Raw genomic sequence first — 24,956 nt, 5'->3', positions numbered from 1 at the left:
CAGTGGTCCCACGCAAAAAGCCTGGTTTTTCAGGGATTTACCTTTCAGGATGGTACCCAGCATTTTCCTGGGAGCAGCCCTCGGGACTCTTTTTCTTGGGGGAGGAAGGCAGGAGGTCTGGAGGGAAGGCAGAGTCCTGCCTGCCAAGTAGAAGGGGTTGGGGTTTGCATACACTGCTTGCAGGCGCTCCCTGCTCCCTGCTCCAATGCGCCGTACCTTTGGGAGGATGCTGGAGAGCAGCAGCTGCTGCTGAGTCCCATCACCGTTTCCTCTGCAACAACATTAAATTTACCCTCGGGTTTGGAAAACACTCTCTTAGAGCACAGTTCAGGAAATGTGTTGACTCCCCTCTTGCAGGGTCTGACAGTCAATTAACATCAGAGAAAATCACCAGGGGCCTGATTTTCCAAGGTGATGAGTGCACTCATCTCCACCTGGTGTCATTGCAGTCCAGCTGCCCAGCTTCACGGGAAGGAAGGCAATGGGCCTTGACGTGCTCCAGGAAGGTAGCGTGGTTCAGTGAAAACAACACTGAATCAAGCACCTGCCCCTTGAATTTTATTCCCAGCTCTGCCATTTACCTTCCAGGTAACTAGCTGAAGTCACCTTGACTCAGTTTCCCCCACAACTCTCCTTGGAACAACCTTCCCCAAGGTTATCTATGGAATAAGCGCACTGCGTATGCACATACCTGCAGGGTAGTTTACTTCTTTTCCTTCTTTTGCTGGAAATAATCTTGTTACAGCCAGCCCAGCCTGAACTATTTGAAACCAATCAAAGAAGAAATGCATCTTTCCATCATTAAGCAAGAGAAAAATCTGGCACAATTTCAGGGTAGATACAGGAGCTTTATGTCTGCCCTATTCAGAGTTACTGTAATTGTGCTGGCACCATTCCCAGAGCTGAGCTGAGGTCAGTGAGAAACCTGTAAAGTAATAACTGTGGAGATGATGTGATCTCTATCCAGGAATCATGATGTTGTGCATTCATGAAGCTTTGTAGGAGAGAAGAGTTACGTTTTGGTTTTTGCCAAGAAATGTTTAAAATTTTTAAACCTTAATAGTCACAATTACAACACCCTGAACCTGTTTGGAGATGTTGGGCCTGATTCTGATCTCACCATCATAGGAACTCCATGAAACAGGTTAGTCTGGATTAATTGTATTGGTGCTACCCAAATGAACAAGAATCAGGTGAAACTTTCTCTGAAAACCGAGCCTAGACGGACACGCTTCTCCTTCGGGCTCTTACCTTACAGAGATTTGTCTGTCCTCCTGGTTTTCATCCAGTCACAAGCAACATCCAATCATCCCAGTCATTAATTAATATTACTGATTAACAGCTAATTGCTGTTGACACTTTATTCATATTTAATATTAACATTTGCCACAGTATTAACATGTAGGAATTCCATTGTACTGGAACCTAAAACCACAGGGGCTTTCTAGCCAGAGGAACCAGATTTCTGCTATTGCAGGCCACCACACCAGAGTCATTTAGATAACTGTCACCCTCTTCCTCCTCCTCCTGAAAGATCGGACCAAAGCCTCACTCTGAAGATTACAGACCTCCTCATTTATGGGCTAAAATTATTTATTGCCAAGTTATACCTACTTGTTCTTTCGCCAAATTATTTTTCAGCTTAAAATAACACTTCCCCTATGATGTTTGCATTCCTGATGTATTTATAGGGCTCGCTGTCATCTCCTCTTGACATTTATTTTGCTAAGTCATACAAGCCAAGCTCAAAATCTCCTGTCATCAAAGACAGGCTCGCAATTCTTTTCATCATCATGTTTTTTCTTTTCCATTTTTCCTTTCTTGAAGATGGGTGACCAGAACAGTATAATTTACTCCAGATGTGTCGTGCAGTGGAATAAATACTCTCCTTTCTGTACTGTGAATGGCTGGTATATCCTGGAGTCACATTATCAAGGCCATACAAATTGGTCCTCTCTTTCTTTGTCCTCCCTGGTTGGAAAGGCAAGTGGAATGGAAGTCCCCACTGTAGTAAAAGGTTTTGTAACTACGTGGCCCTGCACTCCTGTACCACTACATTTTATTCTATTCCTACCGCCCCACCCCCTTCTTACCATCTTCCTCCGATGATACACCTTAATCATTAGCAAATGTCATCAGCATGCTTCAGGCTTTTCCAAATGGCACTAACAGAAATTAAAACGAGTATTTTCCAGAAAAGCCTTCACTTCAAGCTGTCTTTCAGCCTGGTATTTCCCCTTGCAGCATGATCTCTTGTCCCCATTAGCAGCCCTGTATCACCTCTCTGTTGTGTGAGAATCCCTTTTCCAGCAGAACTATCCATTTCCTTTAGGACACGGTAATGAAGGTTGTCCTAAAGTCCCAAATAGTAGTATTTTTTTCATCTAGATCAGTCCCTCTTACCAGAGGTTGGTATAACCTACCTTTGGTAAGCTCCCGCCGCATTTTCCCATATCTTTAATGATGTTTGTAGTCAAAATTTGTTCTAAAATACTACATACTGTTGGGGGTCAGACTGATGGGTGTGCATTAGCCTACATCTCCCCTCTTTTGCCTCTTGGCTTCTTCAGAACTAGTGTGCAACAGCAGTCATCTATTTCTGTAGCATCATCCCAAATGTGACAATTTTGTTTAAGATGTCCTTTCAGTACAGCAAGGCAGAAATTACTCAGTCCCTGAGTGTATTAAACTCCTGAAATTTTGCGTTCTCCCTGGATAACTTCCATTTCTGTGCAGTTTTCATTAGCCATGCTATCACTACCACAGTGTTATACATCTCTTATCGAAAGCAGAAGAACAGTAATTACTTCAGCTGTGAGTCCACACCTAGATAATCTTCAGGCTTGCCCCATTTGGGTTTGATTTTTAACTGTTATTAATCTTTGCACAGAAAGGTGTCAATACAGCTAACACTACCAAATTAATACCACGCATGGTAAAACATTTGCCTCCAGCAGCTTATTATTCTAAGTAGATAACACAGAGCAAGGATATTCTTCCCCATTTTATACAACAAGACAAAAATCAAAATTCATCTGAGATTCAGTAAGGAATTCATACTATGGTACTGCCACCCCCAAGCAGACTGCTGCTCTGCTGGAAAACTCTCCCATTTTCTTGTATTGCATGATAAACCTAATGCTACACGACTCTGGTAATTCCTCTGTTGGTGAAGAACTAGCAACTGCCATGGCATTTTCAAAAAAGTCAGCCCAGGTCTGCAGAAAGAGCTTTGGCTGAAGCCTTGACTATGGCATTAACATCATGGTTTCATGGGCTTGAAGTCACTGCATTCAGAAGATGATGTAAGAATAGTTTCGACCACAGCAGATGTTCAGGACTTCATCCTCAGAAGCAATGAATGAGGCTGGGAGGGAGTCAGAACCGATCCACAGATCCGGAGGATGACAGGAGTCTGTGAATTGAGTTTATTTTGCTGTCACTGCACCTGGCATGAAAAGAAAGGGCAATGAGAGGAACCAATTAAAAAAATGTCTTCTCTGACTCATTGAATCCAGGCATTTGTTTTTGCTCCTTTTCACAGGCTTATGTGAATTCATAAACTGCAATATGAAAGGAAAGCTTCATCAGACAACATACGGCATTTGGGACAAAGCTGTATCTTTGCAAGCTGAACTAGACCTAGAAAAACTTCCACTAGATGTTTTTATAGAGTATTTTAACTCACACTGAAAGACGGGTGATCGCGGGTTTTCTTTGTCCTTGCTTCTATGAAAAAATAAACCAAACGACTGATCTCACTGAAGTTGTACAGAAACCTTGCGTGGTGCCTGAAGGTGACCATGCACTCCAGAGGTCCTGAGCTCGGTCCTGAGGGACAGAGCGAGTCCTCTCACTGCTGCATGCCTGCTCAAGGAAAATGAACCCCCTCGTTGGCTTGCTAGAGTTTCAGGGTACGTTTTTGGGGTAATATAAAGCAATAAAACCAGCAAATGGCAATTTCTCACGGTGAAGGGTCTCTTAGAGAAAAGGTAAGCTTAAGGCAGGTTTCAGTTGTGTTGGGATATCTCATTAGCTTAAGGCCTGATTCAGCTCTGGTGGGAGGGGAGAACTCTCGTGGAATCCCATTTGCTTTCAAGCAATTCCCAGTGCAGATGCCACACCAGAGGCCTCTCTCCTTCCTTTGTACCATTGCTTCAGAAAAGCAGGGTTTGGTTCGTGACAAGAGATTCTGCCCAGAGCAGCTGCATTACAGTGCAGTCAAGATGATTGATCAGGATGAAAGACAGGAGGTAGCAAAGGTGAGATGAGGCACTGCGTTAATATTTGAGCTACCGAGCCAGGATTTCCTAATTCCAGAAAGCATTATCTCCTAATTCTGCCTTCATTTTATTGAAGAGTTTTAAATAAATGAATAAACAAACAAATAAATAAACAAATGTAAGTTTTCTCTCCCTTCCCAATTTTATAGGTAAAAGGAAGCAAAAGCTTTCTTATATGGAAAATATTGAGAGCCTGAAGCATGCTTGCACTCGCTTGTTTATATCATTCCTGACTCAAGATGAATCAATGGTAACTTGAGATGACTCTATAAAATAAGAGATTATTGTTTTGTGTCTGTCTCCAATGCCACCTACCTTTCTCAGTTTCTTTTGGGTCAAACTACTTCCTGGGTTTGGAAAGCTCAAGGACACTATCTGCACACATCTGCTCTTCCAGGGTATAGCATCCTGCCCCACTGTACGGGACAAGCCGAAAGCTGCCCTACAGCTGCCAGACGGTCACTTTGGCTAACGAACTGGTAGGAACAAAACCCAATGTTGTTACAACTGTAGTACCATTATAGGGGTTTCATTCAGTTTAGGGGCATCACAGTGCTTGGTGTGGTAGAAACCCGCAGCAAGAGAAGGTCTTGCTGAAAAGGCTTAAAAATGGCAAGCTGAAAAGAAAAATATAAAAGGAATAGCATTGGCTATGGGATGAATGACCCTGGGACACAGAAGGCCTCTTGCTGATGCTATTTGTAATTCACACCTGGTCCACATTGTTGGTGGTCCTTGCATTTCTTCTGGGATGTATTCCATGGTCAGTGATTGAGTTACAACTTTTTTTTCAACATTAAACTAAGAGAAAAATGAATTGATGTTGCAAAGGAGTTAAGGTCAATGACTGTTTCACCATAGTTTTTCAGCAACATCACTTGTTCTTTGTAGTGTAAAGAAACTTGTGGCTGCACTGTGCTTTTAGGTCTGTTTTGCCAAGCAGGCATTAGCTGTGAAATTCATCTAGCTGTCTTCAGCAGCTTTGCAATGTGTACTTGCTTTTTATGCCAATGCAAAGCCACCACAAAATGTTACCAAATCAGAAAGGTGTCGATTATACTAATTTCCCATCAGTGTAAGTGACAATATATGGCGTGAAGCAGTGGAGAAACTAGGGCTTTTAGAAAAATTAATCAGGGCAAAGCACCAGTTTGCATGCCCTTACACCGCTAGTTTGCATGCACTTTGCACAGTTCAAAGCTTACTCTGAATGCACCTCATGTACGCCAAGGCTTTCAGCCATCACGGCAACAGCACCACTGCGAGCCACGCTATAGACAACAGCTCTGGCAAAAGTCCTTCACAAGTCCATGTCCTACAGCGGAGGAAATAGGGTGGCTGGGGCACAGTCTGCGGTGGTGGAGGGGTCAGCAGGTAGATGAGGGATCAGGCAGTTCTGCAGGCTGGAACACAAACGCTGCATATACCCTGTGTACCCCCACGCACACCTATGCAATCCTACAGCCAGCATCCATAGCCTAGAAGACACGGCTCTCTGTCCCAACACGCCAAGAGCCAACGTGCTGCTTCTGCCTCAGGTGCCTTGCCCATTGCTGGTACTCCCAGGAGTGTTTCAGCTCCATGGTCTGCTCGGTGATTTACGTGTGCTTCTGGCTCAGCATCAGTGAATGAGCTGTGCAAAGGCGAAAACATTTGTATCTGCTCTGTCAGAGGAGCACTTGACCCTACACATCTGCTTCTGCCACACGCAGCCTGGATTCCAGTCCAGCAAATACCACACAGGAATGAAAAGTGATGCCGCACCCCACCATCCTGCACTGGGATTTCCCCTAGAATTTGAGGGGTCCAGGTTGCCTTTTCCATGGATAGCCTCTTTGGAAAGCCTTGGGACTCATCTGTATTTGTCATGTGTAACTTCCTGTAGACTACTAGAAGGAATCCTGTCCTTGTAGAGAGGGAAGGATGTTTCCCTGCTCTCAAAATGACTGGAGAGACCCAATTTCCAATAGTCTCCTTATAGCCCTGGCTCTGATTTTGCATAATGCATGCTTAGAAAAAAGGACTATATACTTTGTTGTTCCAGCAGCTGAGTTAGACTGGTGATGACAGAAGATGGATTATTGGTATGCTTTTGTACTTTTTATGCACTGTCTAGAAGTTTCAGTAAAATTCAGCTCTGTTACCTAACTTAGCATGCTGAGTGAGACCAAGACAGATGCTCAGGTAGTGTTTCAGAGTATTAAAGACCATAAAGCACATCCCAGTCTGCACAAATCTCACACCTACGACAAATGCTTTGCTTGACAGTTTGTTTTCAAGGCTGGATCTGTCAGCAGCCCCACTGGATGGTGACAGCACAGGGCAGTGAACATGGCATGTTGGCTGCTACAAGGGACTCCAGCCATGCTTGTAGGCCAGCAATCTGGCCACGAAATCCTGCATTTTATCACTGCATGCTTGCACTTCTGGCTAAGCACTCCATCCCAGTATCCTCTATTCTTGGACACCTTAGAAGGCACCCTGGGGTAAACCCTTGTTGTGGTTTAATAGAAACTCCTAGTGCCTGAGCTGAGTGGTGTGTGTTTGGCTGAGCAAATCCCTTTAGCAGACGGCAGAAATACAGAATGTGAATCCTCTCGTGACCACAAACTACTTTTATCTGTAGGAGTCATGATGCTCCTGAAGTACTGACTCATTTCCATTCATTTCCTTCAGTCTGAGCAAAGACCTTGCATTTAGAGACTTGCCCACCATTGTTAGCAAAGGAGACGGACCTTTGACAAGCTCTGTTTCAGTTTGGATCTGAACTACTGGAAAACACAAAGCGGGGAAAAAACAGTGCTGGATTTGCACCTGGTCTTTTCTATTATGATGGGATGCAGAGACTTGATTCTTTCGGAAGTATTGTCATAATGAGATGAGCAGAAGTTCATGCATTGCGTTAGCATTACACTAACATGACTCTGTGCAGGGCTTGGCTCTTGCTATTTTCTAGTGGAGGCCGATGTAGAAAGAGATGTCTAAAGTACTACCCAGCAGTGTGGTGAAATGCATGTCCCCCCCGTAACTCCCCACACATCACCACTGCCAGAACCTGTCTTCCTTGGAGCCCACACAAGCCTCCTCCCCTGTCCTGCCCTACACGGGTCACTCCCCACACCATGCTGTGGACCTGCTCACACAGGGACATTCATTAACAGCCCGTTCACAGCAATCTTGTGCAGCAAACACTGGCAGCTGGCTAATTTCTAAGTTATCAGTCAATTACTCCCTGCAGTGGCAGATCAGGGTACAAGTTAAACTAGTGCAAAAAATACATTTCCTTCTCATTCTGCTTAGAAGTCAGTAGAAACACAAGTGTCCAGTGCTCAGCTATGCATTCAGTGTTTACTGGCTAGCTCCTGGTTTGTGGAAGACAGATTTTCCAGGTGCAGTCCACAAATTCCTTTCCTAGAGAACCAAGCCGCTGGATGTGTGCCTACAGCTGGTGGCACCAGACACTTCTTTCTCCTTTGAGATACTTGCCTTACATGTCCAGCCCTTGGCAACCCAGAGAGTGACATATAAAGACTGGGAGGGGAATAAATAAATAAATAACCAAACCGTGGATGTGATCCCAAACTTGTTGGAGTTAAAGGAAGTGATTTCAGATCACACCCACCACCTATCCTACAAAGAGGTGCCAAACTAACTTTAAGCTATTGGGATTTCCAAAACTACTACCTCCACAAAGACTGTATTTATAAAATGTTGTTGTGTTGACTGATAACCGTTGTGATAACTCCTGGTCAGTTATCATTAAAATAAAATCCTTGTTCCAGCAGCATGCTGGGCTGCAGGAAGAGATCCGTCAAACTGTTACCTGCTGCATGCAATGAGTGCAGGATCTTACCACAGAGTGAAAAAGCCTGTTTGTCACAGAGCGAACACCCCAGCAAGGGCAGGTCCTGTACCAAACCGCACACCTTCTTGTTTGTGATCACACGCTTGGATTGCTTCCTCATCATTTATACAGCAGCTATCTAGGAAATATGTTCAGGGAGGATCTGGTACTTGCAAGCACAACTTTCTGGTATGCCTGTTCTTTAACCAACATGTTAGGCAAACACCTTAGCTGTTGAGAAACAGAGGTCCCTGGGACCACCCTACCCTGCTGATAAGTCTGGAAGCCTTCCTGCTGTGTGGCACAGTGCGTGGCCAAGTCCCAGATCCATGGGAGCCAGAGCTGCTTGTTCTGGAAGCGCATTCCCCATCAATGACATGGGCAGGACCAGAGAGGAGAAGGGATTTGGATTTGGCACTTGGGGACTCGCACAGCTGGCCAAGATAGCCAGTGACTAGGGCTAACGACAAAGCTGTGTCTGGATGGAGAGCTAGAAGAAAAGAAAATAAATAAAAAGGAGGAATTAATCTGAGGAATATTTTATGGTCCCTGAAATGGTAAGGATAGATCTTAGAGCAGGAAATGTCTCCAGCTTGGACATAGCAACAGCTGAGTACCTTTCATCCAGCAAATTCATAACACTGTTTATACAGGAACTTTATATCATCTTCCCTGCTGCAGCATAATATCTGCTTAAGCCTGACATTTTAAAATACCTCTGCCACATGGAGTTGGGCAGGTGACTCAGTACAAACATGCAGACCTCAGCTTGGCCCTTTGATAGATGCCATCATATTGCAGTACAGCTTGTGAAATCAACAGCTATGATACACTTCTGGAAAAAAGCATGCCAGCCAGAGGGTAGATCTGCTTGCATAGTCACTGCACCTGGCATTCCATCTCATATTACCACCTAGACTATCTACACGTATCAACCATCTACGGATGGAACTACCCAAGGGTCCGGAACAGCCCTGAGGAACCGTGGGCTTGGGATGGGGCATGCCACTTGCTGCTGTACCGAAGCCAGCTTGAATGACATCTCAGAAAAACGTGCGATTTTTGTGTCAACAACGGGATCGTTAATATGAGCATCAGCAGGCTTCAGATCAAATCCCTCTTTTGGAGCAACGCAAAGGGAGTAAGGAAGTATTTTTTGTTGAGCCTAAAGCTCAGCTCCCCTGCTCTGGGCTGCAGCATACAGACGGTGGGAAGTGCATGCAGACAGAAAGGCCTCTGCTCTCTGAGCCTGCCTGGCTCCTTGCCTGAGTTTCAAATTCAGCCTGCGAGGGTTTGACTCAAGACAATTTGATGGATACTGTGTACATGCTGCAGGCAAAAGTAGCCAAGATCTGTCAATTGATCTATTTCCTCAGATATTTAATGCAAACCCTTCATTTCTGTAAATATACTCTGCCTGCTGCTATAGATAGGGTATGGTTGGAAGTGTGATACTGTGAGAAAAGGGTGCAATACATGAACCAAAACTGAGGAGTTTTTAATCTATGGACCACTCTCCTTATACGTGGTAACAACATCCATGTGATAAATTCATTTATTTCTGCAAACAGGTCATAAATTACACATCAGGATAGCAATCCCCATTTATCCCATTCTTTGATGTCCTCTGCAATATGCCTATTGAGTCTGCTCTACCTGCACTGCTTTTAACTCTACCCAGTGCCTTAAGCCCTCTGAATTTTGATCATCGATTACCAACAACTGCAGTGATTAAACTGAAGCCTGACCCATCCCCATTACCAAAAATTCACCACTTGCCTTTTCTGCAAATCAGATTTCAACAGCGCTCCCCTCCTCTTCCCCCTTGTCTGGCTCTGACTGAAAAAAATATGCAGGACCATTTGCCAGGGTTAATTTTTAATAGTGTCCTCAGTGCCGCAGCGAATGAAGTCATTTATTATCCAGCAGGCAGCATGCTAACGCACTAGGCAATAACAAATGCTAAAGGAGGTGACTCAGGCATAAGCAATCAGGCGAGTTTTACATTCCCACCTGATGGATGGCTCAGCACAAAGGGCCAGGCATGGCATTTTGGTTCACGCTACGCTTGCGTCTGCATCTAGGGGACACCTGGATTCAAGCCATGCAGTCAGTGAGGTTTATTTGCTTTGTAGTCATGTGCAAAGCATGTATCTAAAGAGAGCCTGTGTGGCCAGCCCTCCCCTCTGCCTGGGCACTCTTTTCCTCTAACGAAGGAGGTTAATATTCCTCCTAGGCAGTCATCCCTGCTACAGGAACGTGTCAGCCCAGGCAGTTTGGCCCTAAATAACACTTTGTGATCTCAGGCAGACTGGAGCTCAGCCTACCCACCTGTAAAACAGGTTTAATAGTAGCTGGCTTTTTTCTAGAAAAGCTAGGAGGATTACTTCATGTCTGAGATCTCTGGATGAGAACTGCTCAGTGGCAGAGAGCATTTTAAAAGAGCAGCTGGCAATTAGGGCCAGAGCAGGCTGGCAGCCCCATAAGCTGGTAGAGATGACCACAGAAGCTGCACTATTCATGTCTCATTGCCCAAGATCCTCAGAAAGGCTGGGATGCAGATGATTCACAAACCAGAAAGTGCTTTTGAATCACTTATTAAGGAGGGTTCATGTTGATTTTACTGCTCTGGGATGCACAGGGTTGGGCTACACAATCTCTTTTACCACCTCTTTAGAGCGAAATGTGGTGGTAAGGTCAAGTCCTCTCCCCACGTGTCCATCACTGTTGTATTTTTGCCTCCATGGAATAGTCCAAAGACCACTGAAGAAGTCTATGAATCTTCGCCATATCTACAGTACGCTTTGGATCAGACCTCAGTAAACCAGTGAGAATGTGCTGCTGAACGTGCTGTAACAAGTCCACTGGCATGTGCTGATGGCTGCAGGGGAGCTGGCATAAGCGTGCTCCCGAAAACGAGGGATACCTTCGACTAAGGAGGCAGCAGTCTCCTGCTTACTCCTCACGAGAGCACACCAGCGCTGCTTGAACGGGGGACTGGAGCAGATCTGAACCCATTCCCCTCCCTGTGTGCTATCCCAGGGAAGACAGAGGGACGGTATTGTATTATATTACTCTTAATTCACTTTGTGATCGTGTAAGTCTCCCAAATCCCACTGCCAGTAAGCTCTGATGATTAAACAGCTTACTGAAGGGAAACTATAGCTAGCACTTCTACCCTTATCAAAGCGTATTGCTAATGAGGACTGGGAAATCACTCAGTGTTAATACAACATCTGTAGATTAACATCAGCTTACTCATGTTTTCATAGTCAATGGCTGAAATTCTATCAATCACTTGGATTCACATAACATTTCTGATAGGTGTTTCAGTACGTTAGCCTCAGTATTTCCCCAACTGAAGTCTGCTGACTGGAAGTGGAAAAGGAAAAGTCACGAGTTTGAGGCCAGACAAAAAAATTGCAACATATTGATATGGATATCTCATCTCAGGAATCTTGCAGGAGGTCTGACCTCAGAAATGTTTGGCATTGGCCCCCTGTAAGCCACCAGACAGTATCTGACTGATCTGCATGCGCGCACACACACACACACTTACCTCGCCGCTGAACTCGTGAACACCTGCCTGAAAAGTTACCTGGAAGCATGCAATGGCCCTGCACTGGTCCTCCGTGATGCAAGTGGCTGCAGGTCCTCTTCTGTTTGTCACCTTCCCAGACAGAGAAGCAGCAGAAGAAAGGGGATGAATCAACTGCCAACCAAAATTGATGCTGGTGGTCCACTTTACGGCTTTAGTGTGGGAAAGATCTTTAATAAGGAAGGGTAGAACTGCCAGCAAGAAGAGAATCTGCATGAAGCAGGTGTAGAAGTAACCTGGAGAGATCAGCTATGCCAACTCTCTGATTGAAGGCATGATTTCTAGCCCTGTGCTGCTCTTGAAAGCGTTTGCATGGGAGAACTACATCCTCACCATTACTAGGGGTCTCTCAGGACAGCCTAGGTGGGATACTGACAGAAGAGCATAGCCTAACCGTTAAGGAGATCTCCCAATATCCCGCCTGAATCTCATCTGATGTGGGAATACTGGTACCCCTGTTAGCTCACAGGGAGCTCTATAACTCAGGATCTCTAGCTCTGCTGGCAAGCAGCTGCCCCGTGGGAACGCCTGCCTTTGCTATAAAGAACATGAGAGCCAAGATCACCAGAGGACTTTGTCACCACAGCAGTGCAGGTTTTAGGTAATCACTGAAAGGGATGGAGGAGGAAATTCTGCACAAGAGCATCAGGAGTAGGCTGCTGCAGAGGAAAGCAGCTGTCCATAATGGAAAGGGATGGGAAAAGCAAGCTTTACTAAGTTTGGATACAGGAGCAGAGCATACACTGGAGACTCAAGAGGACCAAGAAGCAGAGAGATGGTGGGAAGTCTGGATTCCATCCTCCTGCCTAGTCTACAGGGTAGCTACATTTTCTGTGAGTAACGCTTTGCATCAGCTTTGCTTGTTCTCAGAGGTGGGAACCAAGGTTCAGGGCAGCTCCTTACAGAGGAATTAAAACCAGAATTTAGTGAAGGACTTGACAGAAGAGAAGAAAAGGCTCAGCAGATTGAGTGTGATGATAAGGAGGGTTGCATGGCAGGGAAAGAGACAATGCGCAGCCAGTACATTAAAAAGCAATCAAAGGAAAAGAAACCAGTAGTTTAAGTGGATAAACACAAATGTATTTAATTCTATCTAGTTGTACCATGTGTGTGTGGCTGAATCATGCTGTGCAACACTGCTTTGAAATTTCTGCGAGAAACAGATGTAGTTACCAATTGTTCCTTGATGCTGAGGGGAGGAAAGTCAGCATTAGCTGATGAAGAAGTAAGAAGATTCTTTTAGAAAGAATAAGAATAATCTTAAGTGTCTCCTCCAGGAGAATATGTGGGATAGTCTGAGATTTCAGTACAAACTCATCTGGTACAGAGACGCCTTGAACCACACAGATAAATCTGTTGCACATCAGTGAATGCAGAAATGACATGGAGCGCAAGGCATGCCTTAGCAACTCATCCGGTTTCCACTCCTGGAAATCTGGCTCCTGCCAGCAGAAGTGATAGATGACCCAGAGCACGGTAAGTGATCCAAACTGGCCCATAAAGGAACTAGTAGCATGCAAGCTGCAAAGTGTTCAAACTTTTCCATAGAGTTTGAAAATGAAAATCACATGGGGCCTAACTATCGCGAGGGCTTGTTAACAAAAAATAAGGCTTTCAGCTGTATGAAGACAAAGGCAAAAACCTCTCTAAGAATGCAGTGACCTGAGGATCAGGCTCCAAGGGAATGATTGACGGTCAATTCAAGCTGACAGCTAACAAAAGTTCCTGTATGTGTACCAGCAAACCACTGCCAGGAAAATCAGTGTGGCTCCCAACTTGCAGATTTCTGCATCACCAGACCTCCTACCCTATGTGACCCTCCCTGATCTATGCTGGCAGGCTCAGCAGAGTGGAAGGAGACATGGGACCTTACCAGCCCTGGTCACTCCTAGTCAGGTGCGGGCATCAGGAAGGAATCAGTGTCATTTCTAAGTAGCTCAGGCTCTAGACGCACCACACATTCAGCTATAACTCCGGAAAAAAGCAGGAAAAGTCAAAAAGAACGTTTGTTGGGGACTTAAGGAATACCCACAGGAACAAACGGGACACTTTCCGTTGAGGGCAGTGTTCAGACCAGACTGAAACTAGCAAGCAGTTGTAGAAAGTGACATTAAATACAGCCTCAGAAATCTAACCTGTATCTCCTCTCTCGCCCCACCATCAGCAAAATTGAAGTCCAAACATCCCACCGTTCATTCAGGTGAGGCCTTCACTGCTTCAGATCAGGTATGGGGAGATATGATTGTTGGTCATCCCTACGGTGTCCGTGGAAATGACCGGTCCTTGAATCATGTATTTTGTGTGTGTGTGTGTGTTTTTGTTGGTGGGGGATTAATGGAAAAAAGGAATCAGCAGTTGTTTGTATTATTAAGCTGTGGAACATAGACCTCCTTCCACTTCCAAGATCTGATTACAAAGCCTTTCCCTTCTGCAATTCCAGAGCATCTCGTCTCTGCCAGTTTCTATTTTCAGTTCATAATTGATTAAATTCAACTGGTAGCAGAATTAATTGCAGTCAACAGGAATCTTTACCCTCTCTAGCTTTGGTGGAGCTTGGGCCAGGCACCTGGCAAGGCACTGCCTGGTTTCCTTGCTTATTCCAGAAAAGGAAACCCATGATGAGAAAGATCCTGTCCTGGATCAGATAACCCTCCAGGACTGATGATTTTGCTCTGCCCTCCCAGAATCTTCTGCAATGTTTCAAATGTTTTTGTTGAAAGAGGCCTGAGCACTCTACTTAGTAGAATTAATCCAATCTTAATGCCATTTTTTTGGGAATTCAGAACAAAGTGGTCCCACTCACTGGTTGGGTCCACTCACTGGCTGGGTCATCTGAAGCAGCCTGATGGTTTTGGAGATGGTATAGAGGAAGATTTTGTTGATTGACTGATGTTTGATTGATTAGTTCATGCTTTTTTTTTTTTTTTGTTAATTGATTACTTTGGTAAATCTCTCCAGTTCAGTGTCCTTAAAAAAGTGTCCTTAAGTGTCATCTTAAAAAACCCTTTGAAACCAGGACTGACCAGCCTTCTTTTTTTCCTCTGTGTGACCATTCAGCTGGACTTCAGCTTCCAAGTCTTAGGTATCGCCGAGAGTCCCAGGCCCTTGGGATGATGGTACCTGCTTGCAGAATTTCACAGCTGTGATGTCTCTTGTGGCTATGTCTGTCTTGATGCAATCTGCAGTAAGGATTAACCCAGACTTTTCTGAGTCTCTAGGAGACTGTTGAATCATAGGGCTGAAGGGTTTTAGCATGGTTTCTTTGACATTACTTTCATTTATCTCATGGTTTCCTTTGTGCTGCAGAAGAAGTCAGATTTTCCCCATAGTCTTTTTATAGTCAGTCACTCACAGAATAACAATTCATTGTTGGGAGTAAACTCCAGCCTTGTATCTCCACATAGATTTATCTGATAACACATTAAGAGCTTCTCTCAAAGGCTGCTTTCCAAGTTGTGCTATTGTTTGGGCTGGTGATCCAGCAGTATTTTCTCTGCAGCCTCACCAGGAAGCTAGAAGAGGATTGTCCATGAGTCACAGTAATTTTACCTGTAAATTCAGCTAAACCCCCAGGCAGCGCAGAAGGTTGGCCAGTTTCTCAAGCCTGATACGACTATACCAACAGCTTAAACTTCAACTGGGAGAGAGTGTTTCTGAAATAGAAAGAGGGAGCATACACTTCACTCCATCACACAGTTGGAGCTGTGTTACTTGTAGCTCATATCGATAGTCTAGGGATTAAAAAACTTTCAGTTTTTCTTTCACTTTTCAAGACTATGCCACAGAAGGCAACCTTTCCAGCTCAGGAGTAAAACAAACTTTTGTGTATACCCTAGACCCACTCCAGATTTACAAATGAGCCTATCTTAAGCACAGGGCAGTTCTGCTGGCTTCTGTGACCACTTGCACATATAAGAGTTTTCAGAATTATCCTCCCCTGAGCTAACAAAGCTCAGTTTTGATTGCCTCCCACAGCAATAATGATGAGGGTTTCCCTTTGCCATTTCTAAGTTCTCTCATTAACACAGGTAAGCTGTGTAGCAATGTCTGCCCTTCCCAGAAGCATCCCTGTGAAGAGAATGGGCTCGAAGACAGACTCTGTGAGCCTATTCCACCCTCTCTTTCAGTTAACTTCAGAATACTTCCCAATCTGCAGAGATTTATTCCACTTTGAAAAAAAAAAAAAAAGAATCAAAGAAAGAAATGAGCGGGGGGTGTGTGTGTGTGAAGAATGGAGACTGTCAGAGAATGGAAGCCAAATTAATTTCAGAAGAAATTGGTTCATCCCTTACTGGCATCTATGGAGCTGCGTCAGCTTGCTGTGGAAATGGATTTGGCCTTGTATTTCTGAGAATTCAGCCTCGTTTCAATTCTTCTGACTTCCTTCTTTCCTTCTGACTGCACTTCAGTTTTGATCTAAGTATCAGGTAGGCCCATGAAGCAGCTGACTTGCACCAAATCTCACATAAACTTCTACTGACAGGTTCTGCTACCTAGATGATGCATGGCCCAGCAGTGAACAAAAAGGACAAGGTCTCAGCTTCTTTTCTTGCTATAGCAACAAAGCACCTTGTGATGATAATTTTTTTCCCTGTTTCATAAGCTGGTTGCCATGGCAAGTTACTTGTGTTACATTGTCAGATACTAAAAGGAAACAATCTGTGTTCTCCAGAAAACTCAAAATTATAAAAGTTGATGGCGTATCGGTTTGCTTTCTGCCGTGACACTACTCATCCTCTAAGCTCAGGGAGAGATAAGCAAGAAAAACATCCCAGTATGGGAAAAATACTTGCAGGTTTCTTGAGTCTGGTGAATCTGCACGAGGAAAAATCACGAATAATATGGTGCTGTAAGGAAGAAAATCTCACGGGGATCTCTGCTTTTCTTAGTATGCTCTCAGAGTCAATGCTATGGAGAGTACAGTGATACAGTCCTCCTTCCAAACACTTCAAGAAAGTTTTGGTTACACAGAAGAAGTATGCATCCAGGAAAATGGACTAGCTGAGTGCAGGGAGAACTCAAAAGACGTGGAAAGAACCAGGAAGCTATCTGCGTAATTACAAGTCAGGTGAACTTGTAGATTTGGCGAAGCAACAGGAGTCTCAGAACGACAAAAGCAGCTGACATTGCTAATCTACCCTCTGAGCCTGCTGAGAATTGATATAACCTTCAGAATATCAAAAATATCCAGATGTATTCAAGTACTATCCTTGTGAAGATAAGAAATTGCTGTTACTTACTTTGCTGATGATTTTGATGATCACAAGAACTTTTCATGTTCTTTTGATGTTTTTTTTAGGGGGAAAGAAAGAATAGTTTAACTTGGCTGTTGCCTGGGTGTTTCTACTAGAAATAACTCTAAAAAAAGATTAACGCTTCAAAAATGTCAGGGATAGCCTTGATCTATAGCTAATGAGCAGTTCAGTTGCTAACTAAGCTCTTGGCATAAGTTTGTATGTCACACAGTGGAGAGCTAAGTTCATGCCTTGCCTATGACTCCCCTCTTGCAGAGGTTAAAGTGGGAATGACAATATCAAGGAGTTATTTTTTGGGTCACAGCACCTACAAAACCCAGTGACGTACCTTCCCAGACTACATTTAGAGTGCTTTTACAAAAACTCACGACAGGATAAGCACGTCCATCAGTTATGGCCTCCCACCTGCAAGCTACATATAGTTTGGTGAAGACGATCAGGAAAAACTGAAGGCATGAGAATGATGGAAGAGTTTTCCACCTCACTGCTGATTTTGTTTTGGCAGTATTACTGTGGCAGTAAGGATCTTCTGAGATTCTCCCCACTCCCATATTATTGCTCTGCGTGCCAGCGGGCCCGGTATTTGACTTGCCTTCCTCTGCTGTCAAGCAAGGATTGCAATAGTCAGTAGCACGAGGAAGCTGTGCATTTCTCTTTGCCTGCCTTCAAGTGCGGTAGAGCATGGAACCTGCACTGGTGCCCGGCAGGCAGCGGGAGGAGTCTGTGGCCAGGCCAGCTGGAGACACCATGGGATGAGTTAGCAGAGTAGTTAGTTACCTAGTAGGCTGAACTACCTTCTGGCAGTGGCATTTGCAGTACTGTTGCAGCGGCACTGCATGTCCCTTGTTTAAAAAAGAGGGTTCTGTCTTCCAGAGCTCTAAGCAGGCCAGACATTTTTCTAGAATTAAATTCAAGCTTAGAGAAAGGAAGGAAGAATCTGTCCAGGAAGAACAACTTTTTACAAACAGAATGGGCTATAACCTCAGCAAGTGTAAATCTGCCCAGCTTTGCCAAAAGCAGTGGGGCTACACTGCTTTGCAACAGCTGAGGCTCTTGCCCCAGTATTTTTAAGCTGTATCACTCTCTGTGTCCTCGCAAGTTTGTGTCATCACCCCTGTGTGATTGTGTGGTTATGACTCACCAATAGGTGATTACGCCTCTGTCTTCCAGCAGTCTGCAAACAGCAAGTAGTCCTCAGGTATCTTATATCCTGATGTGATCTGGCACTGAAGAATGAGCAAGAAAGAGGCAGTTTCAGTCCCATCTTCTGGTGTTTCTTGCTTCTTGCAGGTCACAGAGAAGCCCAAGAAGCATGAAGCCGAGGTTCACCCATAGCTGTGTCTATCTATTACACTGCCTGTTTGGTTCTTGCTCCTTGGCACATTCTTCTGGGCTACCTAGTACTGAAAAACATGAGCCCACTCTCAGGGTGCTTAAAAACCCCGAGATTTCTGCATGCTCCAGTACCCTGCCTGCTCGCCAGGAACGGCTAAAACAAGACGAGACAGGTAGTGCGGAGAGGCGGTGCGCCGTGTGTACGTGTGTCTGCCTGTGAAACCCATCGCCTTTTTGCATGCTGCTGACCCTGCTGTCGGCTTGGTCAGGAGAGATGCTGTGTTTCTGCGAGCTGTGGTCATTGCTGCTGTCGAGAACTGAGAGGTCATTCAGAATCGGGAGGGCTTGTTAGAAACCAGCAAAGAGTTCCAAGGTAGGTTAAAGCTTCAGCCTTTCTGTTTGGACCTGCCTGTCTGCGAACTGGCTTTTAGAAAGTGTTCTGGCAGGTTTGTTTGTGCTGGTGCAACACGTCTATGAGACCTGAAAAAACCTGCACAACTCTCTCAATGGGTATCCTTAAGAACTCGCTTAATCTACTCTTGCTACAAGCTCTGCAGGGCATGAGCTTTCTTTTTATTATGTGTCAAGCGTAGTATCTAGAACAATGGTTTCTAGATCCATTTTCAGATTACTAGATGCTTTTCTAATGGAAACAACAAATCGTGGCAGTGTGCTTGAGAGTCTATTAGAGTGAACAGTGCTTTCCCAGTACCAGGAATGCATGCTTGTATTTAGCGTTGTATTCTGCACCACAGCAGGATCGCTTCTGCATGCTCCTGGGTAACAAGGTGACTACGCAATCCACTATTCACTTCCCAAAGTAACAGGGGAACCACAGTGCATAATGGTAGAAAATGTCTGGTAACACAGGCGTACTGTGGCAGGATGGGAAGCGCTGTGTTGGCAGACCCGAATTCACGGAATGAAGCTGGAGTCCATCAAGGTTTACTAGTTCCAATTCAGTGGTGCTCCTTGTGGGACCCACATAGGATCAGACAGAACCTCCTGCCACGCTCATACCTTTGCCTGTAATCAGATCAATTCTGTTCACACATGGTGTGTGTCTCCGCTGCAAAGCCCAGCTGGACACCGGTTGTCTGACGTGGAGCCAGTCCAGGTGTTGCGCCTTCTCTGGCCCAAATCCCTCCTGAATAATCTGGAGCCATCTATTTTTCTAGGCATTTCCAGGGCCCAGACAGAAGCGCCCTGCCAGCTGGCTCCAGCCCATGGGTGCCAGCCAGGACCGTGACTGGTGATGGGTGATGGTCAGGCACCGTGACTGGTGATGGGTGACAGCCAGGCACCGTGACTAGTGACGGGTGACAGCCAGGCACCGTGATGGGTAACGGCCAGGCACTGGGACCGGTGACAAGGGCTGCGCTCCGGTGGCCGGGGGTCTTCCTGCCCGGAGCGCGGCGGCTGCCGGGCCTCGGTGGGGAGCCGGGAAAGGCGGCTCGGCCCGGGTCAGCCCCCAGCCGGCCCCGCAGGGCCAGGGCTCTCCCGCCGCGCCCCCCGTAGGGCCGTGCCCCTGCGACGGCAGCAGCTACCCGGGCGAGCGGCGGTTCGCAGGCCCGGGCCCAAGCGGGGGCCTGAGGCGAACCCCCAGCTCCGCCCCCCGCGCCGGCCCGCAGCCCACCGGGCAGGGCCGGGCGGCTGCGCTGCCCCCGCGGGCCCGCAGCCCGGCAGCCGCGGGGAAGGGCGGGCCGAGGGCAGCGGGCGGGCGGCGGCCGGTGCTTGCAGCGAGGCGGCCGCCAGGCCTTGCCCCCAGCCGCGGCGCGGGCAGCCCCTCAGGCGGGGCGGGCAGCGGAGGCGCGGCCCCGCGCAGGGACGGCGGGATCGGCGCGGCCCCCGGGGAAGGGGCGCGGCGGCGGCGGGGCGGGGGGGTCACACGGAGGGGCTCGGCCGCCCGCCGCCTCCCTCCTCCCTCGCGGCCGCCCGCCGTCGCCTCAGGGACCGCCCCGCGGCCAGGCCGCGGTCGAGGCGGGTGGTGACGTTTGATTGACAGCCGCGGCGGCCCACCCGGAGGGCGGTAGCGGTGGGGGCCGCCTATCAGGGGCGGCGGGCGGCCGTTGCGCGGCGGGTGGGCGGGGCCTGGGCGTGTGCGGCGGCCGCCGGCGGGGCGCGCTCCCGCTCCGCGCCGCTCCCCCCGCACGCACATTGTCCGGGCGGCGGCGGCGGCGCAGCGCCCCGGTGCCCGGTGCCAATGCGGGGCGGGCGCGGCACGCCGGGGGCGCCTCCACCACCGCGGTGGAAACTTCACCTCGCCGCCGGGCCCACGCGCGGCTGAAGCGAAGCCCCCGGCGGGGCCGGGCCGGGTGGGGAGGAGCGGAGCGGAGCGGCGGGGCGGGTTCGCCCGCCTGGGGGGCGCCTCGTCTTGTTTGATTTTCGTCTGTTGGAAGAAAAAAAAACCCAAACAAACACCCACACCCCTCCTCCAATAATATTATTATCCTGCTTTAAACTTACTCCCTTCTCCAGGACGCGCATCCCGCCTTGGCGGGGTGGACGAGCCGGTGAGTGACCGCCGGGGCCGGGGGGTGGGAGGCGCCGGGGGGGCGGCAGGACCCGCCGGTTTTGCGGCGATGGGCCGCCACCTGTTAGAGGGGCGGCAGCTCCCCCCCCCCCCTCGGGAAGTTTGTGGCCCCGCCGTGCCCCGGGGAGGGGGGGGGCGGGGGGACGGAGGGGCCCCCCGGCGGGGGGGGGGTTGGGGGCGGCGGCCCGGCCCCGCTGCCTGGGCGCTGCCTGCCGACCCCAGCCCGGGCTGGCCGCCGGGGGGGGGCGGGGGCCGCCCAGCCGCAGCTGCTGCACCCCCTTGCCTCCATCCCCTGCCCTCCGCCCGCACCCCCTTTGCATCCTCCCCTTCTCCACCACCTTACACCCCCTTTATTCCCCCCTTGCTCTCCCGTTCACCCCACATCCCCCTCCAGCCCCCTTTCCCCCTTGCCCTCCCATTCCCCCCGCATTCCCCCCCAGCCCCCTTCCCCCCTTGCCCTCCCATTCCCCCCGCATTCCCCCCCCAGCCCCCTTCCCCCCTTGCCCTCCCATTCCCCCCGCATTCCCCCCCCCAGCCCCCTTCCCCCCCCATTCCCCCCCACATCCCCAAACTGCAGCCCTCTCCCTTCTCTTCCTCGCACCCCCAGTTTGCAGCACCTTGCACCCGCCCTCCCTCATCCCCTGGCATCCCCACGCTGCCCCCGTGATGCTCTGGGGGGGAACACCGGACCCTCACCCTTGGCCAAAGCAGGTGCCTGCCATGCTCTGGCCGCCCACCCACCGTGGGTGCAGCACCCAGGGAGAGCCTGGCCCACGGGCGTGCAGGTGGTGGGGGCGCAGGTACGTCGCAGCGGGGTCCCCCCTGTCCCTGCGTGTGTGTGGCTCTGCGGAGCTGGCGGCACCTCCCTTCCTCCCAAGGCCGCGGGGCTCTGCGGTGTGCGGAGGCTGCTCGCACCCTGCCCACCGTGCCGGGGCGTCGCGGGGACCCCTTGGCCCCAGTGGCAGCAGGCGCCCTTGGGTGGCTCGCTCAGCCCGCCTGGGGGTCCCGCCTGGGGATGCCTTTCAGTCGCCTCGAGGAGCAGAGCGTGCCTGGAGACAAAAGAGCAGATGAGAAATTGGGAGAGGACTGGCAAACTGTGGAGCGGCTGGAGAAATGCTTAGAACAGCTGGAAGCAGGAGGATGGTGCAGCCAGGAATGGCCTGACCCACCTCAAGCCATGACCCAAGTCAAGCCATTGACTTTTTCAATGACCTAAGTCAAGGCTCTTTATAGCCCGCGCCCTGCACAGTTGCTCCTGGGTAGGTCTCTGAGGTGCAGAAGGGGTCCCCGCTCCTGGGGAGGCTTTGTCGCGGCGTACCCCGCTCTGGTTGGCGTGGGTTGGGGCAGGACCTGGGATTGAATGGAGCAAAGCACGTGAGGCTTTGTGCGGGCTCAGCTGAAGAGTTGCTGGAGGTTGTTGCCAGGTGGATGCTGGTGAATGTTGGGTTCTCCTGGTCGGAATTGCTCATGTGTTTATCGTTGCAGAGCTCCAGAGTATTTTGATTTTGCAGCTGGTGATTTGTGTGATTTCCCCACCCCCAAGTGTTTGTAATACAGCTGTGACTTTGAATCCATGTGTGTGTCCCCCCCCCCCCCCCCGTGTGTCTGGTCCTCTCCTCCTCATCAAACATTTTCCCTGTGTGATTAATAACGTGCCAACTGCTTCATTTCAGCACCGGGGAGGCCGATGCTGATGGATTTCCCTGTTTGCTCTCCTTGGTGGGTCTGCAGGCTGATGGGTGTTATCGCTGCAGAAAAGTCTGCTTTGGGGTTGGAGCTGTCAACATATCTTTTTTTTTTTTTTTTTTTTTTGTATCTTAGTGAACCTCTTATGTCTTTTAATTAAAAAGAGATGAATTATGCATGGTAATACCCTTCACGTTTCCATAAAAATGATGTTGTAATTAGTAATAATTATCTCAGTTTGGGATATCACTGTAATATTTAGACAGGACTTATGACCTGAGGGACACTTTTCTGGCCCGGAGGAGTTACTCTTGGTGTGGTTCTCTCCTGTGGTGAGTTTGGCTCCTGGCTGTTGTCAGTGGTGAAGGTAGGGCAGCGGTGGGGGGAACCTGGGGCTTCTCCGAGTCGCCCTGGAAAGTGGTGGCCGCAGTTTCCCTGTCGGGTCTGGTGCTGCCCCTGGGGGTCCCTGGCAGACCTGCTGCCACGTGTGTGGAGGTGGTCTGCCTTGGTGGCTTCCACCCTGTGGGCTCTCACGGGGCTTTCCTTGCTATTGTGTCGGGCCAGAGAGGGAAGAGGGAAAAAAACCAACTCAGGCTGAAATATTGCCAACTGACCTTATTTTTTCCCCCTAGTTGTCCTAGGGAGGTTTGGAAAAGGCTGCTGGTACTTGAGAAGCTTTTCCATGGGACAGCAGAGGTCCTGAGGCATCCTTGCCCAGGTGGCCATCCTTCCCCTAATGTCCCTTCCCTTTAGTGGAGCGGAGCTCGGCTCACAAATGTAAACGTTTGCTGGGGACGGCGACCACCGCTACCCCTCCTGCGGCTGGTGAACCCCGACTTTCCCTTCCTGCTAGGCTGCCCTTGGAGCTCCCCAGGTTTCATTGGGGTAAAAGAGCTTGATGGAGTAAAGAAGTTCAACATGGGGGAAACAGTCACCAAAAGGAAACCCAAGACAGACAGTACTGCTGGTGGAGAGGGGTTCCTTGCGGCAGGGTGAGGAAGGAAGAGGTAGAAATGTCTCATCTGTCTTTCAACATGTGTTACGCCACTGGACTTCTTGTTGGTCTAGGAAAAGCAAAATGATTGTGCTCTGAGCACTCTTTTATCTAATTGTAATTTATTATCAGCTTTCTATTTTAACATTTTTGAAGTGTAAACTTAAAACCCAGAGCTTATTAAGCAGCAGATAAAAATGTTGAACGTGTTTGAATTTTACCTGAATTAATCTAATAATATATTTATGAAATTATATTTGATCAGCTCTATAGCTGGTTGAAGACCACAAAAAAGTATTAATCAAATAAATTATTTGACAAATATGGATGAGATTAAACAAATGATCTGTTTGCCAACTCCCTTCAACTGCTCTGCCGTGGCACGTTCCTCTTTCTCTTATCTTTCCCTTCCAGTTTCCATTCTACTTCTTCACGGTTTATCTTTTCCTGAACTGTACTCAGTATCTGTTTAACTTATTTTTTCCTTTCCCTTTATTGTTCTTCATCTCTTTGGTGTCATGGTTTTCCTTTCATTCTTTCTTCTGCCTGTTTCTTCAACTTTCCATGCTTTTTGAGTCTAAGCCATTTTCCTTTTTTTTTTTTTTTTTTTATTTATTGAACACTTCACAGTCGGCTCAACTAAACCTGGTGGTATGCGTTTAAACCCAGAAAAACATAAAGCCAAACTGCTTGTGAGCATGAAGATGTTTGCTTGGTGGTAATGCTCTTGGTAGTAATGCTTCTCTGCCTCTTCCTGGGTGTTCTGGCTGTTGCAGGAAGGGTGTTACTGTAATTCTGGAGGTTTTTCCCAGCTTTCATTTTAGCCTGTGCTCTCTTTATGACTTTTTTTTTTTTTTTTAAATGTGAATGACTTTCTATCCTAAGAAAAGAACTAGGATCAAATGGCAGACCTTGTGTTACTAGTTATCTGTATGCAACCTGCTTCCATCTGCTGCCAGACCAAGGCCATCCTCCCTGCTGGGCAGCCCTGCTTTCCTCCTGGCATCATCCTTCCCCTCTGGAGTGATGTCCAGGAGGTATATTCCCATAGGGCAAAAGGAATGAGTGCTCTGAAGGTTTTCTGGTTTACCTGTGGCTTTCAGAGTCTCTCGAGTGTCAGGTTGATGAGGCTAAGTAGCAAGAGGCAAACAAGTTACCATGCATGACCGAGCAGTCACAATATTCAACTTAAATCTAGTATTCAGAGCTTAAAGTCTCTTTAAAAAGTGCTGTTATGGAGAAGACTGGAGTTTTTTTTTTCCCTGGATGAAATCTAAGGGGGTGTGGGGTGCAGAATATTCTCCAAAACAATGAAGGTAACAGAAAACTTTGTATTTTAGGGGAGGAAATTTGCTATGCCTTGGCAGTACAGCTCAGGCAGTCCGGAGGAGTGTGATGGGAATGCTCAGAGTGCGTGATTCGCCTCCG

At 48.0% G+C, this 24,956-nt stretch overlaps 1 protein-coding gene and 1 long non-coding RNA gene across 2 annotated transcripts in view; one reads left to right on the top strand and one right to left on the bottom strand.

Annotated features, from left to right (window-relative positions):
* Positions 1 to 1,348: 1,348 nt before the first annotated feature.
* Positions 1,349 to 20,301, bottom strand: LOC114016827 (uncharacterized). The gene is made up of 3 exons (XR_008734266.1): positions 18,118 to 20,301; positions 11,687 to 11,797; positions 1,349 to 3,448 (listed from the first exon to the last, which is right to left on the bottom strand). It is a non-coding gene; the product is annotated as an uncharacterized LOC114016827 (long non-coding RNA).
* Positions 20,302 to 20,414: 113 nt separating this feature from the next.
* Positions 20,415 to 24,956, top strand: part of HRAS (HRas proto-oncogene, GTPase) — a 43,746-nt gene continuing 39,204 nt past the window's right edge. Inside the window, exon 1 of the mRNA XM_055722833.1 lies at positions 20,415 to 20,828. The gene's annotated coding sequence lies outside the window, so the exon portion shown is untranslated. The remainder of the gene's footprint in view (positions 20,829 to 24,956) is intronic.

The sequence above is a fragment of the Falco cherrug genome, chromosome 10 (assembly GCF_023634085.1).
Source record: "Falco cherrug isolate bFalChe1 chromosome 10, bFalChe1.pri, whole genome shotgun sequence".
NCBI classification, from domain to species: domain Eukaryota; kingdom Metazoa; phylum Chordata; class Aves; order Falconiformes; family Falconidae; genus Falco; species Falco cherrug.
This window is presented reverse-complemented; position numbering and strand designations above follow the sequence as displayed.